Source organism: Callithrix jacchus, chromosome 5, assembly GCF_049354715.1.
Source record: "Callithrix jacchus isolate 240 chromosome 5, calJac240_pri, whole genome shotgun sequence".
NCBI lineage: Eukaryota > Metazoa > Chordata > Mammalia > Primates > Cebidae > Callithrix > Callithrix jacchus.
The window spans coordinates 163,298,706-163,315,877 of record NC_133506.1 but is presented as its reverse complement, the minus strand read 5'-3'; positions in this window follow the sequence as shown (position 1 = coordinate 163,315,877).

Below are 17,172 nucleotides of genomic sequence, written 5' to 3'. Positions count from 1 at the left end.
CAAGACATTCCTGGGTCACATGGTTCCCTGTTCTCCACTTTTTCTTTGACTTTCATTGGCAGCTCTACTACCTTTCTCTTGCTCTGCTCTGGCGACTTCTTAGTCCCCTTTCTTTACAAACCCAGAAAGGACTTGGTAGCACAGAGATACTGTTTTTTTGCTATAATCTGTGTCTAAGCACATTTGCATATAATTTTACAGTTTTGTCTCCCACACTGTGCACCTATTCTCCAGGAAAACCTCCCAGAGTAGGTAAGGAGATGGGGAGTACAATGTTTCCTGCCTGTCTACTCTGTGCCTCTCCTGGACACATTTGGGTGCATGTGAATTGATCTACAAGCATGTCAGAAGGTGTTTTGATCCACATTTTCAGATAAGAGAACTGAAGCTCAGAGAGGGTTAATGACTTTCTCTGAAAGCGTTTGATACTAGATATGGTGCCAAAGATGAAAAAAAGTTGTTGTGTGATGAAGCTTGTTAGAACGGGCTTCACAGCTGCAGCGGGACCTGAGCCAGGCCTTGGTCTGGTGGACAGGAGAGAGCACCACGAGTGTGAGCAGCATCACAAAGATTTCAGACTCAATGTGACAATGTGATCCTTTAGGGCTTCCAAAGATCGTACCTGATTCCTTTAAAAACGCAGTTTTAAAGTTAATTGCTTGGTTTTAAGCGGCAAACGCTGGAACGTGCTAGAACGGTCAAAGCTCAGGGTAAGTGAACTTTACTGCGGCATGTTAAGAACAGAACGAATGCTGACAAAAAAGAAGAGGCTTTTTAACTTTAACTGCAGGTCAAAAGAGGACTCTTAACACAGGTAGCTGACATGGGCAAACACACGATCCCAGATGGCTTTATACAGCATAAAAATGAATGAGCCCATGTGGGTTCGTCGATGGTAACAAACGCACCACTCTGCATGTGTGTGCGGGGGTATGTGGGAACTCTCTGTATTTCCTGCTCATTTTTGCTGTGAACCTAAAACTGCTCTAAAAAATAAAGTGCATTTTAAAAGAAAATTAAATTCAATATTTAAAAATTTTAAATGAGTAAGTCTAGGGTACCAAGGCTACGACTGTGGCCTGAGGGGAGGGGAGGGCGCACCCTCCTCTCGGTGTTTGGAGCACAGACTCCTTGCTCAGCTATGCGAGCTTCATCGTCTTTTATTTTTCCAACTCACTGGGTAATGAAATGCTTATGAGCACTGAAGGCCTAAAAAAACAAGACATGAACTATTAACAAAAGGAGGAAGAAGAAAATGAAGAGAAGGAACTAGAACACGCTTTATAGCCTGTATATTGAAAAATTAAAAGCTGGCTGCAGGCAACAGGCTGCAGAAGCATAATGGTGAGGTGCTCAGGAAGAGGAGTTTTGCGGAACATGTTACATATGGTGGCACTGGGAAGTTACCTAATTTTCTGTTATCTCTTCACTAAAACGGAGCTAACGGTACCTGCCTCATATGGTCATTGAAAGGGTTAAATGAGAGAAAGTATGTAAAATACTTAGACCAAGAGCCTATATTCATTTTTTAAAAATATTTACTGAGTTCCTCGTCTGGGCTACTACATATCAAGGATTCAGTGATGAGCCAAACACATGATTCCTGACGGTTCACTGAGTTTACAGTCTGTGGGGGAGACAGATGTGAAATAAAGAAGCATAAATAGTTACAAACTGCGGAAGTTCAGTGAAGAAAAACTCAGAGCACTGTGAGAGAATAACAGGTCCTCTGAGTAAATGATCAATAAATAGTAGCTAATTAAAGAGACTTTTTTTTTTTTTGCAAGTATGACAGACTAGTTTCTATCAGACAAACCCTTCACAAAGAACAGCTGGGAAGAAAATGGATAATGGATTTTAAAAACTACTTGAAGGACTATGAGAGCTGTCAAGGCAGTAAGGGCATCAGTAGACAACATTCCAGAGAGAAAGTAAATAGAAAGAAGTAAGATCAAAATGCAGTCCTACTTTGTCCTTGAAGCGTTAGCCTGCTCATAAGTGGCTGAACGAAGTTTTCAGTAATCTCATGAACAAAACTGGAGTCACGGCCCTTCAGCTGAGACCCCCTCGAGGACAACACTCTCAGAATAAAGGCGAACTCGGTATAGATCAGCTCTCCCAAAAACTGAAGGCAGCTGAAGCCCTGTTGCCCTAAGGTGACTTGCTAACTGCCCGCCGTTGCCCTCCAGAGAGAAAGATAGCATCCAGAACTTCAAGCAATCTCCACAATTTTTCAAATAATGAAGTCCAGCATTCTTTTTTAAATATTCTAGGATACCGGGAGATAAGCCAAGTGACCAAAAATCATTTGGAAACAATAGAAAGAGATCCATAGGGGATCTAGATACTGTATCAGTCCTGGAGTTACTAGACATGGACTTTAAATACTTGGTGAAATATATGAATGAAAGTTGTTGACAAGATAAAGAATTTCAGCAGAAAACTAGTGTCTATAAAAAAGAATAAGAAGGAACTTCTAGAATGGAAACAAAATAAATAAAATTTAAATTCAAGAAATTAATTAGGAGCAGACTGAACACAGCTGAAGAAATAACTAGAATATAGATCAGTAGAAAATATCTAGACTGAACCACAGAGAGGAAAAGAGATTCAAACAAGATAAAAAGAAGGTAAGAGATATTTAGGACATCATAATGTCAGAAAGAGGAAAAAGAAAGGATGGGTGGAAGCAGTATTTGAAGCCAGTTACAAGAAACCCTATGAATCCAATGATAGACCAATACAAGTAAACTTCAGCAAGGTGCACAGTAGAAAAATTGTGGAAAACCGAAGACAAACATAAAATGTTAACAGCAGCTAGAGGAAAAAGGACACATTATCTTTAAGAACAATATTATGCAAAAGATAATGGTATACCATCCGAGAGTGTAAGATACCCCTGCCAAAGTAAGGTAATAAAAAATACTGAAGTTGAAATTTTACTCATTTCTAATTCATTTTTACTTCATATGTTTTTATTGTAAAATAAAAAACGCAGAGACAGAAACCACTCAAAACAAATGTATAGCTTAATAAATTATTTTAAGGCAGACACTCTAGTAACTGCCATAAAGAAGTAGAACTTTTCTAGCCACTTGGAAGCTTTCCTCATGTGCTACCCTGATCACAATGCACCACCTTCCCTAGAAGTAACCTTTACACTTTTTTTTTTTTTTTGAGACAGTCTTGCTCTGTTGCCCAGGCCAGAATACAGTGGCATGATCTCAGCTCACTGCAACCTCTGGCTTCTGGGTTCAAGCAATTCTCCTTCCTCAGCCTCCCAAGTAGCTGGGACTACAGGCAGGAGCCACCACTCTGGGCTAATTTTTGTTTTTTTAGTAGACACGGGGTTTCACCATATTGGCCAGCCTGGGCTCGAACTTCTGACCTGTGATCTGCCTGCCTTGGCCTCCCAAAGTGCTGGGATTACAGGCATGAGCCACTGCACCCCAGCCACCTTAACACTTTTATTATGCTTTTATTGTAATCTCTTTCTTGTGTTTATAGCTTTATTACCCACATATGCATCCCTAGACACTATAGTCTGTCTGGTCTTGCCCATTAAAAAAATGTTTGATATGTAAATCTCTTTTAATCTACTGCACCTCTTTCTATTCCTTTTTTCTCCTCAGATTTTATCTGTTGGAAATCTAGGGCTGTTTGACCTACAGAATTTCCTTAAGTCTAGATTTCATTAATCTTATAATCACAGAATATAGCTCAGCAAGTCCTCTCTTCTCTGTGTTTCCAGCAAAATTTTAGCTGGACCCACAGCCTTGAACACTGTATTTTCTGGAAGAATTTGTCACCGACGCCTGCTCAGGGAGTTTTTCAGGCAGAAGAAAAATAATGCTAAATAACAGCAAAAAATTGCAGCAGAGAATGAATAGTAAAAGCAAGAGAAATATGTAAGTAAATCCAAATAAATATTGACTATATAAGCCAATACTAATAATGTTCTTATAAGGTTTTAAATTTTTAATGTGTAGAATTAAAATGCATGACAGTGATAGCATAAAAGACAGAGGAAGATAAAGTCAAAATGTTCAAATATGCTTTAATTGCACAGAAATCGATTAAAGGACAAATTTGTATTATACTTTAACCAATGCAGGAAGCATGTTGAATCTCTAGCATAGCCTTTGAAAGAATGTCGAAAGATTATTTATAACTCCCAAGATGTGAAACAAATGGAGTAGTAAACAAATTTGATTAACTCAAAAGAAAGTAAAGAAAAAAATGTAGAACAGATGAAACAACTTGGAAAATATAACATAAAAACCCCAAGGGTTTCAGCAATTATATTAAATGTAAATAATTTTAACATTTATATTGTCAGACTGTATTAAAACATAACCAGAGCCAATAATACAATGCTTACAAGAGAAGCATCTTTAATACAAGATACAGAAAAAAAACAAGTGAAATAATGGAGACAGATATGCCACACAAACCCTAACTAAAGAAGCTGTCATAGTTATGCTAATATTAAACAAAGCAAATTGCAAGTCAAGAAGAGACCCTCTGTAAGTGTCAATCCACTAGGATGATAAAATTGTCTTAAATTTGTGTGCTTTATAGTGTAGCTTCAGAATATATAAAAAATGATAGAATTAAAGCAGAATAGCCAAATTCACAATCACAATGGAAGTTTTTGAACATATTTCTCACCAAAACTGGTAGAACAAGCAAATAATGATCCACAAAGTCAGACGTAGTCCCACTTGTTTTGAACTTACATTAGAATAAAGGGTGAATGAATGTACAATTGCACATTAGCTGTGTGCTCTGAAGGAAAGGAAGACAGTTTTATGACAATGAACATGGGAATCAAGAAAGGCCTTTCTGAGAGAGTGACACTTGATCTCAGCTCAGAAGGATGAATAATGGCTAATTAGGTGAATGGAGGAAGAAGTGTGAACCAAAGAGCATTAGACACTGGGCATCATGTCATCCTCAAAGATCCTGCGGTTGGAAAGAAACATACGAGGTTGAAGAACTGGAAGGGGGTCCAAGGGACTAAAGCACGGGGTATGAGGAGAAGTAGCTCCAAGTCAAGCTGAAGAGGTGGGTCAGGTCAGAAGATTCAGAATTCCATCAGCCATGTTACAGATCTTGGACTTTATCCAGAAAGCAATATTATTATTGGATTTATGTCTGAAAAGATTGTTCTAGCTGTGGTATAAGAATAAATTATAGAAGGTCAGAGTTAACAGAGGAGGCTAGACAGCCCAGCAGTTTTTACCAGTGATACAGTTTAGATATTTGTCCACACCCAAACCTCATGTCGAATTGTAATGCCCAATACTGGAGGTGGGGGTCTGGTGGGAGGTGTTTGAATTATGGGGGCAGATCCCCCATGGCTTGGTACTGTCTTTGTAATAGTGAGTTTTTGTGAGATCTGGTCATTTAAAAGTGTATGGCACCTCCCCTGTACCTCTCTCTTGCTCCTGTTCTCACCATTTAATGTGCCTGCTCCCCCTTTGCCTTCTGCCATGATTGGATACTTCCTGAGGTCTCCCCAGAAGCAGATGCTGCTATGTTTCCTGTAGAGCCCGCATAACTGTGAGCCAATTAAACATCTTTTCTAATGAATTACCCAGTCTCAGATACTTATGTACAGCAGTGCAAGAATGGCTTAACACAACCAGTAACTAGAGATGAAGACAGTGGAGAGGAGTCAGAATCCAGAGATATTTAAGGGGTAAAATCAACAGGCGTCGGTGAAGAATTCTACATGGTGACTGAGGGAAAGGGAGTCATCAAGGATGTCTTTTTAGTTCTTTGGTTGAATAAATGGGTTTGACAGTGATGTCATTCTCTAAGAAACACAGACCAGGTTTTGGAGGAAAAAGAATAAATTCAGTTTTAGACATGCTAAAATTGGGGGCTTTTTTCCCCTTGTAAGAGATTCTTCTATAGAACATCTCTAAAGGCTCTTAATATATTTTCTCTTTGTGGTGTTTTTGATTCGTTTTATTTGCTTGTTTTACCCCCTTCTCTCTGACATTTCAAAAATGCAATTGCAAGCCCTGACCATGGATATTTGTCATGTCACTGCATCAAAATATTGATGCTTCCCTAATTTGAACCCTCCCAGGGAGTAATGGAAACAAGAGAGAAGATGGAAAATGTGTCATTATCCCGAGGAGTGCTTGTGGGGTGCTGAACATCGACCCCAGTCAGAGTCTAATGTGTCAGGGAACTTTCCTGGCTCTAGGTGTGAAAGGCCATTCGAGGAGGCAAGACTGTTTTCCTGGAAGATGTCACACGAAGATGTTGAAGTCAAGTTTAGGAGAATTGGCTCTCAATGCCCAGGGCCATTTCAATGAATTACTAACGAGCTCTCCCTTCACTGAAAATCAAATCCTTCAAGGATATGAATCCAGTGTCATATGAAAAGAAAGGGCAATCAACTCTTCCAAAGCAATTTCCTGTTAGAACATCAGTGTGGGTGATGCCATTTCCTTTGTTCCAGGCTGGTTGGGACCTTGTTGGCAGGTCATTTTGAAATTATTTCCAAAAGAAGAACACAGTGAAGATGGCAGCCTGAAGTGAAGTCCAGAAAAAGAAGACTCATATTCATGATTATTTCTCTATATTTTGAAATATTGACCAGTAACCTTATAAGGATGTATCAGGCTCTTTTTGTTCAATGCATTTTTCCTTCTTCTGCCCCATGTCATTTAATTCTTTCAGAATTTAAGTTACAAGAAATTGAGTTTCTATTCATTAAGGTCTGATAAGAAATGTGTTAGGGTATCTAATTTGAATGAGGATTGTAAGATTGTTCATGTGGTTTAAATTATGCATTCTTCCTTAAGAGAGCTTACATTTCAAGGTCTTGCCCTAAGTCATTATTATCAAGTCTACCTAAAGTTTCAACTGTTGCAAAACTGAAGAGAAGATCTGCTTCCTCACTTGGAATAGAGTCCCGAATTTGATAACTATATAAAGAATATAGTTGGAGACAAATGATTTACAACTATTTCACAAGCAGTGGTAGATGTTGAGGAACTTGTTATTTCTACGGTTTTCTATGTTTCTGGTGTGTTTGAGAATCATCCCTTCTGAGCTTCTAAAGTATCAGGCTATATGTATCTAGCCTAGAACTGGGTAGATCAATGAACCATGACTGCTTAATATCAATGCTGCTCAACACAAAACACCATCATATTTTGAAGCAGGGAGGAACTTAAGTCATCCTGCCATAGCCACCGTCCTCTGGCGGGTCAGTGATTTAGGATCTCGACTTACTTCAATCCTTCCAACTCTTATTATCTATAAGGAAACAAAGGCACAGAGGGAAGTGTCCTGCCAAAAGTCACACAATTTGTATTTTAAAATTCACCTTCCTGTGAGTGCTTCTTCAGAAAAAAGAACGGAGTGAGTGAGCTGATCTTTAACTAACAAACTGATTTTGCATATTACAAAGAGAAAGTCTCCGATAATGGCAACTGGCAGAACTATCCTGCATGAAGTCCCCGTTTGTGGGCTCTGGGAGTTGGATATGCTTAGGCCATTTTTATTTCCCTTTTGGATTTTTGCAGACTCTGTCATTAAGAGGAAGCTGTGGGGTTCTTAGATAATTGCTGAATAGAACTAAGGGAAATGAGAGAAGGGAAGCATCTCAGAGCATGTTTGAACTTGCTGATGCCTTGGACCCTGCTACACACTGATAACTGAGTTTTGAGCCCTTGAGCTGATAAACAAGGGTCTTTGACTTGAGAATGCTTTGCCATCCTGCTCCCAAGCTTTGTGTCTGTTTCCTTTCCTCCAAGAGGACATTTGCTTACTCCCCATATGGCCCCAAAGTACACATTGAGAAATAGGACCTAGAGTTTCTGATTAACGGAAGCCCATCTCCACTCCAACCTCCACTCATTAACCAGTAATCTCTACTGGTTCCTGTCACGTTTGCAAATATGCAAGAGGCCTTATTAAATGCAGAACTAAGCTAATGATTTTAATGACAATATTTTGACTCATTCTGACACTATCATTGAGTAATATAGCCTCAGTTTTCTTATCTGTGAAATGAATTCAATGCTGGCAACACTGGTCTTGAAGTAAAATAACTTTAAGAATATTGCTGAAGGCTATGGCATATGACTTCGTGTATTATTATTTTATAGTGGAGAGTTTTACCTACCAAAGAAAGGAGTTATCAGCTGCCCATTGAATTGCTGGTAATTTATTATTAATGATTTCCAAAAACTCCAACATTGCTGGAAGCTTCAAGCATCATTGCTGCATTGCATTTTGCTTTTGTGTTAATGGACAGCTATTTTTCACTGTCATTTTCATGGGTAGCAAGAGAGCACAGATGCACAATTTTAATGAATATAGGACAATAGAAGACACATTCCAGACTTTCCCGCTTATTAATAGAATGATCAAGTTCACCCTTATCAGAATAGAGAACTCCTAGTCCAAACAGTAATCCATATACCGTCTCCCGACCAGTGCCCTCATCTCATTAACCCACTCAGAGGCAAGGCTCAGGAAACACTGTACTTAGTACTTTTGTGCTTAAAAAAATTAAAGAATTCAAATGATCACTTTTTGCTTTCTATGTAATTGAGGGGAAAAAAGTAATGTTACAGTCTCAGGCCATGGAGGAACTTCTATTCACTTCAATTCAACTTCTTTATGGATTAGAACAAGGAAGACCTTCGATGTCAACAAAGAGCTCTTTTCCTTCTAGAAGACTTTTAAAAAATCGTGTTCCAGGCTGGGTGCGGTGGCTCACACCTATAATCCCAGCACTTTGGGAGGCCGAGGCGGGTGCATCACAAGGGCAAGAGATAGAGACCATCCTGGTCAACAAGGTGAAACCCCGTCTCTACTAAAAATACAAAAAAATTAGCTGGGCATGGTGGTGCGTGCCTGTAACCCCAGCTACTCAGGAGGCTGAGGCAGGAGGATTGCTTGAACCCAGGAGGCGGAGGTTGCGGTGAGCCGAGATCGTGCCATTGCACTCCAGCCTGGGTAAAAACAGCGAAACTCTGTCTCAAAAAAAAAAAAAAAAAAAAAAATCACGTTCCAGGGAGGGTTCTCTGCTTTTCAAACAGTTCTTGAAAGTAAAGACCTCCTTCTTCCCTACATTCTGGAACACTCTAAGTCAAGCCCACTTGCACATATTACAGAAGCAAAACTATCCTAACCCTCAATGTTAAAAATGGAAGCAATTCTTTTCTATTGAAGTCACAAATCCCCATTCTACATCTTCAGCTTGTATTCTCTCTCTATTCCTAATCTACAGTTCATAGTAAAAATGTGTATGCCTAGGGATGGTTTTGTCTGAAGGTGCTAACAGTCAGCAGAAACAAGGACATCAGGTGTCTTGTTTTGTCTTCTTGTTGCAGGTAGTTGGACAGGCATGAGCAGGGCAGGAGAGGGCTCTTCTCCCCAACCCACTAGGAATGTCAAGTGATGGTTCAACAATTATCATACTGCCTCTCTAAAAAGGATAATACGGTGGCCAGAGCCAGGGAGAAACAGTTTCCTGCTGATCTACAGCTGTCAACATTAAAGTGTTAATTGAATGCCGATGCCAGGGAGAAGCAACTTCTTGGGCATAGCATTAAGGGACAAATGGTAGAATATGGGGGCACTCCACTGGAAAAGGGAAGAAAGCCTCAGATGGACATGCATACAACTTCCTAAACATACTGTGTGCTCACTTCCCAATGGTAAGGACGGTACTACACATGCGGACAGCTTACCACAAGAGAAGAATCATGGGAAAGGGGGCAAGATGGCAGTCTATAAATTCCTAGGACCGTGGTTAAACACCACACTTACTCTTCACATCACCTGCTTGGATTTCCTCCAAGTATTCCTTCCTTTCTTTCCTGTTCTAAAACCTTGGGTTTTTTGTTTTTGTTTGTTTTTGAGACAGAGTTTCGCTCTTTCCCCCGGCTGGAGTGCGGTGGCACAATCTCAGCTCACTGCAACCTCTGCCTTCCGGTTTCAAGCGATTCTCTGCCTCAGCCTCCCAAGTACCTGGGATTGCAGGTGCTTGTCACCACGCCCGGCTAATTTTTGTACGTTTAGTAGAGATGAGGTTTCACCATGTTGGCCAGCCTGGTCTCGAACTCCTGCCCTCCCAAAGTGCTGGGATTACAGACGTGAGCCACTGTGCTCGGCCCTATGGCCTTATTAATAAACTTTCACTCCTGCTCTGAGACTTGCCTCGGTCTCTTTTTCTGCTTTATGCCCCTCAGTCAAATGCTTTCTTCTGAGGAGGCAAGAACTGAGGTTGCTGCAGACCCACACAGATTTGCCACCAGTAACTTGTATACCTGCCACTGGTGAGACTCTCTTCTGCTCCATGCCTGCCCTTTGGTTAACTGATGAACAAATTCACAAGTTTGAATGGTGTATTTTTAAAAGGAAGAAAAATGCTTAGATAAGAGCTCTCTGCAAACATGTTGCAATTAGCAGAGTAAAAGGTGGAGGAAGGAGACACTTAGTATGATATATACATTCATTCATTATTTACATAGCTCATTTATATAGCCTACAGCTAACAAATTGCATATTTTGTTTTGATATCTCTGATTTCACTGAGTTTTCCTTTATACATTTCAAACATGTGAAAAAAATATTTTTTTCATCCAGTTACAGATGGTAGTGTATTTTTTTCCCCCAATCAGCGAGGACCTTAATTATGCAGTAATAGTCAGCAGGAACAAGGACGTCAGGAGTCTTGTTTTTGTCTCCTCTTATTTTTCATGCCTGTCCTGTTGTTTGGCTTTAGGTAATCTGATGCTGAGAAACAGCTCTAGATGCATCATATTTTCCATCCATTAATCAATGCTAATCCAAAGAAGTGTTTTGTATACTAAGACATGGACAGGGAAGGTCTCTTGCCTTCAGTTACAAAACAAGTCAGTGTTTATACTTGGAATCCATTCTAGATGAATTAAAGGAAAAAAGAATGCACTATCCATTAAGCATCATGACAACTTGGCTATAAAAACTCACGATTTGTTCAGAGTCAGTAAATGGATATTGTGGTATCTGTTATATGTATTACAGTCTAGTAAAATACTTCCAAAAGGGTGTTTCGTGAAAGAGAAGTCCTTGAGGATGCTTGAGAGAAAGGATTCTAGGCTTCAGTAAGTTTGAGGAGTGTTTCATACAAGAGTTCCCTCTTTGAGACTCATAATGTATATTAGAATTTTATACCTCTGTTAAAAAACAAAACAAATGAAAAACTATTATACTTGTGTAACCCAGCATTTAAAAATACATTTGATCCTGAAGTTTTTGAATAATACCTATTTATATCTGAAAGCAGCAAATGAAACAAGTATAAAGTGTAGTTTGGAAATATATCGGTGTTTTTAATCAAAAGATGCAGTTTCCAACCTGAGGTCTGCTACCGATTAGTAGAGCAGCGCAATCCACTATCATATCATACGATAGTCCACTATGTATCAATAACTCTTACTTTTAAATGAAAATAATAATACAAGCAAAAATTTCTCAAATTCTTATGATGTATCAGGCACTGTACTAAGTGCTTCATATGACTTATAATCCCTTAAACTTGTGTTTATTTTTAAATAAACTCAAGTAGTACAGGAATACATTTTCATTTTAAAGAGTAAAAAAAAAAAGTATAAATAAAATTTCTTTACATTTAGTATGTAAGCATCCGGATCTTTTTCTGTGCATTTAAATATGTCTTTTCAAAAGAACATACATTTCTCATTTTTAAACACATAAACCGTAGACAGAATCATGCTGTGTATATTTCTGTGCTACAAGCTCTTTTCATTTAAAAGTATGTGTTAAACATATTTCTGTGTCAGTACATGTACATTGACCACACTCCTTTTCATGATTTCATGAGATTTTATATATGCATCTCATACATGTAGACGTACCATAAACTTTTTTTATGGGTAAATATTTGGATCATTTGCAAATTTTTCACCAATGTAAAGAAAACATTTCGTTTCTGTTTCTTGTGGTATGGCTTATAGACAGCCTTGAATTATGTTGTAATTGAAACAACCATAATGCTTCAGAAAAAGGAATCTGACACTGTGCATAAGGAAGGCATACACAGAAGTCAAAAACAAAGTGAAAGCAGAGACCCCATGGAGCAAGAGAGTGCCAAAGTTAGCTTTCTTTCTGAGATTTTTGGCTGAACTCTGGAAAATATGAGCTAGTCTGGTGAAATCAGAGGAGTCAGGAAGTGAAACTTAAGGTCCATATAAGGAAATGAAGCCAATAGAGAACACCCAACATAAAGCTGGTATCCAAAGGGCCACAAATCCAGTGTAACAGTAAACAAGAACAAGTAAACCATCATCAGAAGGGACAACAAAGAAGTTTACCTGGCTCAACCTGGGAACTAATTAGGGGTTGAGGGGAATCTCTCCTGAGAATTCAAAACATTAAGCCTGACTTTATGGTGGGTTTGCTATCTAACTCACAATGTCTCTGTGTTTCAAAAGAGCTTCAAGAATATAAAGTGACCCCACATTAGTGGTGTCTCTCATCATACTGTGTAAGCCAAACAAATCAAAATTCTCTTAGAGGAATTTCAAGTCAGGCCTCAAACAATTCCCACTGATAATGTTAAATGAAAAATAAGCAGTCTACAGTCAAAATTCACAAAACACGTACAGAACAAAGAAGCAGTAAGTAAAAACCAGCCAAAGAATCAAACTTGCAAAGACTTCATATACTGAAATTATCAGATACTAAAGATAAAATATTTATTTAACGTTTTGAGAAATAAAGGGAAGAAAGAATATGAACAGTAAGAAATTTTAAAAGAAGAACTAAATACATTGGTAAAAAAGTTACTAGAGAAGTTTTAGAACTTCTAGAAGTAATAAATATACAACTTGAAATTAGTAAGGCCATGTAAACAGCAATTAAGACAGATGCAGCTAAAGAGAGAATTAGTCAATTGGGAGATGTAACTAAAGAAACTATGCAGAATACAGTCCAGAGACATCAAAAGATAAGAAAGTACGAAAGAGAGATTAAAGAGAGTTGGAAGATAGAGCAGGAATATTTGACATACATTAGTGAAAGTTTTAGAGAGATACAATTCAGATAATGAGAAAAAGGCAATATTTGAAGAGATAATGACTGATAATTGCTTTTAGTTGTCAAAAGACTTCAAGCCTCATGTTCAAGGAGGCCAATGAGTCACAGATATGATAAACAAGAGAGATTTATACCTAAACATATTATAGTGAAGCAAAACACTGAAGGAGAGGGAGGAAATGATTTTTAAAAACAGCAAGTAGAAGACACAGCCACCTACTAAGAAAAGGCAATTGGAGTAGTGGTTAACTGCTCAACAACAATAATGACAGCAATAATTTCTTCATGCTGAAAGGATATAAATGTCAACTTAGAATTTTATACTAGGAAACCATCTTTCAAGAAAGAGATTGAAGTGAAGATATTTTCTACGCTTCCGCTTAGCCGTTTTTACTATGTTTTATTTACCTGTTATATACTGGTCTTTTAATTTCTGAGAACTGCCTCAGCATTCCAAACAGAAAAATCGGAAATGACAAAGGGCAAGAAACTATGCCAACTGGGCCCTCTCTTCTTTTCCTGGAAGTCCTATCCTCATTTCCATTTGCTTCTTATTGGCCAAAATGCCATCCCAAAGCCTCACTTACCTGCAGAGGAGTCTGAGACATGTTGCCTTCTCCAAGAAAATGTAGCTTTTGTTTGTAAAAAGGAAGAGTACGGTAGACAGCAGATAAGCTACTAATTAACGATTTCTACTATAATCAAGAATAAAACATGGTTCTTTCCTCAAAGAAATCATAGTCTAATGAGAGAGATGGACCTATGAAAAAGGTAAATGTAGAATTCCACACGTTTCTATCCTTCTTAAATATTAAATGGGGAAGGTTGACTACCATCATTTTGGATCTTTGTTGGTTGGTTGATCATTCAATCAGAAAACCAACCAATTGAGGCTGGGTGCAGTGGCTGACATCTGTAATCCCAGCACTTTGGGAGGCTGAGGTGGTTGGATCACTTGAGGTCAGGAGTTCGAGATCATCCTGGTCAATATGGAGAAAACCCTTCTTTACTAAAAATGCAAAAATTAGCTGATATAAAGGCATGCACCTATAGTCACAGGTACTCAGGAGGCTGAGGCACAGGAATCCCTTGAACTGGGAAGACAGAGGTTGCAGTGAGTCAAGCTGGTGCCACTGCACTCCAGCCTGGGCAACAGAGTCCGACTCTGCCTCAGAAATAAAAAACAAAACAAAGAAAACTGACCAACTGAGTTTAGCAATCAGCCTCTTGTCCTGGGAACTATACTGAGTCAGGAATAAAGAAAAATCAAATGTAGTTCCTGCTAGGAGAAGATGACAGACAGAAACAAATACACTAGTTCAAAAACTTATTAAGGCATAGAGGAAAATAAATAAAATAGGGTGATATGTGTGGAATTATTTCCCCCAAAATTCACGAGTTGAAGTCCTAACCCCCGGTACCACAGAAGGTGACCTTATTTGGAAATAGGATCTTTGTAGAGATAATCATAGAGTTAAAATGAAGTCATGGGGTAGAATCCTAATCTGACTGGTGCCCTCATTACCAGGAGAAATTTGGACAGAGACACACAGAGAGAGAAGGTGATGTGAAGAGACGTAGGAAAAAAGCCATTTACAAACCAAAGACAGAACCTTGGATCATGTAAAAGAAATTTGTAAATTGTTCTTTCACAGCCCTCAGAAAGAGCCAACCCTGCTGACACCTTGATTTTGGAGCTCGAGCCTCCAGAACTGTGACACAATCCATTTCTGTTATAAAAGCCACCAGGTCTGTGTATTTTCTTATGGCAGCCCTAGCAAGTTAGCACGGAGAGAGTGGTAAATTCCGCCTGAGGCATAAAGAGTGACAATGTTTTAGGAAAGCCTTCACGGATTATCTGAAGGTCACGTTCCAGAAGCAGCAGGCATTCCCCAAGCAGAGTTAGAGAAGAAAGGGCAATTGGGATTTCAGTCCAAAAGGATGTTTCAAGTAGAGATTCAGAAGTGAGATAAAGCGTGGTTTCTTAGTCCATTTGGGTTTCTATAACAAAATGGCACAGACTGAGTGGCTTATAAACAGTAGGAATTTATTTCTCATAGTTCCAGAAACTGGGAAGACCCAGATCAGGCCATCAACAGTTTCCGTGTGTAGCAAGGGTCCACTTCCTGGTTCATAGATGGTTCCTTTTTTCACTGTTTTCACATGGCAGAAGGAATAGGGAGCTCTCTGGGATCTCTTGCTTGCGGCTACGTATCTTGTGAGGAGCCCTCATGACCTAATAACCTTCTAAAGTTGTCGCATCGGGATGTCTCCAAATACCAGCATGGTTTCTTAGTCATCGGTCAATAGATTTCAACATATGACATTCAGTCTCTATCCTCTGCCATGACCTGAGAAAGCCCTATAGCAGGAGCACACGTTTTGAGGTAGAATGTCGTGAGAAAGGAGACTGCAATAATAGAGTAGCCAGATTAAGAAGAACCTTTGATGCCACAAAAAAAGTGTCTCTTTGGAAAAGAAATATGAAGTAGAACAGTCATTGCGACGAATTTTCCACGGGACCCGAGTCTGTTTTTGACTTCTGTGATGCCATTTAAACAAGCCTTCTTAATAAGTTAAAACTGACGCTCAGACGAAATTTGCCCCCTCCATTCTCTGGTGCATTTTGCACAGTACCCAGGGTGTTAGTCCATTTTGCATTGTTGTACAGGAATACCTGAGACTGGGTAACGTATAAAGAAAAGATGTTTATTTGGCTCATGGTTCTTCAGGCTGGGCAAGCATGAGACCAGCATCTGCTCAGCTTCCAGAGAGTGAAGTGTTTACTCACGGAAGAAGGTGAAGGGGAAGCGGGCATGTCACATGACCAGAGAGGGAAGCAAGAGAGGAAGGGGTGCCACACTCCTTCAAACAACTAGCTTTCATGTACACTAGGAGTGAGAACTCACTCATTAATGCAGTCAGCACCAAGACATTCATGAGGGATCTGCCCCCATGAGCAGAGACCCAAGGGAGGTGAGGGAGGTGGCTGTTGGGATGGCTGTCTGAGGGAAGGGCAGTCCAGGAAGAGAGAAGGACCAGGGCACAGGATCTAAGCAGCACACAGGCTGCGTCAAGGAACCACAGGGACTTCTGTGTGGCTGAAGCAGAGTGAGCAAGGAGGGCACAGCTGTAGCAGCTGAGGTATTGCAGAGGCAAAGGTAAGGCCCAGATCATACAGGGCCTTACAGACATTGTAAGAGTGTTGGATTTGATTCTGAGTAAAAGGAGGAGCCTTTGCGGGCTTTTGAGTGCAGGAGTGGCAGGATCTGATTCATGTTTAGAAGGGGTCAGCCCTAGCCCCTGGGCTGATGACAGATGGTGGGCAGCAAGGGTAGAAGCAGGGAGAGTGATAGGTATTTAGGACAGTGATCCAGGCAAGAGATAAAGCTGGTGCTGACCCGCTCAGAAACAGTGGAGGGTGTGAGAAATGGTTGGATCCCTTCCTCTGCCCTCATCCCACCCTAGAGTTCATAAACACGAGAACTGCACTCACTTCTCCACTCAGCAGAGCTAGCAGAACAGGAGAAAGGAGAAAAGCCTTGATATTCTTGTGCAAATGGAGGCTGTAAAATTGACAAGATAAGAGTGTATTTGGGAGTTGATAATTTTTATAGGGTTAAGCAGTATGTCCAGGGAAACAGGAAAAGTAAAGATAGCAAGAAAGGAAAGAAATGAAAATAAGACCTCACGAAGAGAGGATTGGGCTCTAGGAAGGGAAAGAAAAGTAATTCACTTGGGAACAGGTTTCATTGTGAAGTGCAAATGAAAGAAGTAGCAGGACATCCAACCCCGCCCATGATCCTTTTACCTTTTGACCAGTGGTTCTTAATGGATGACTCTGCTCCTCAGAAGACATTCGGTCATTGTAACTGCTGAAAGGGGTGCTACTGGCATCTAGAAGTAGTGGAGGCCCGGGATACTAACCGTCCTACCACCCACAGGATGGAGCTTCACGGCAAAGAGTTATGTGGCTCAAGATGCAAGCAGTGCTGTGGCTTTACGCCTATCAACAGAACCCTTGATAAAGAACCCATTTTGTCATTCTTAGCATGTAGTCTATTTATCATAATTGCAGGGAAAGGCAGGTGA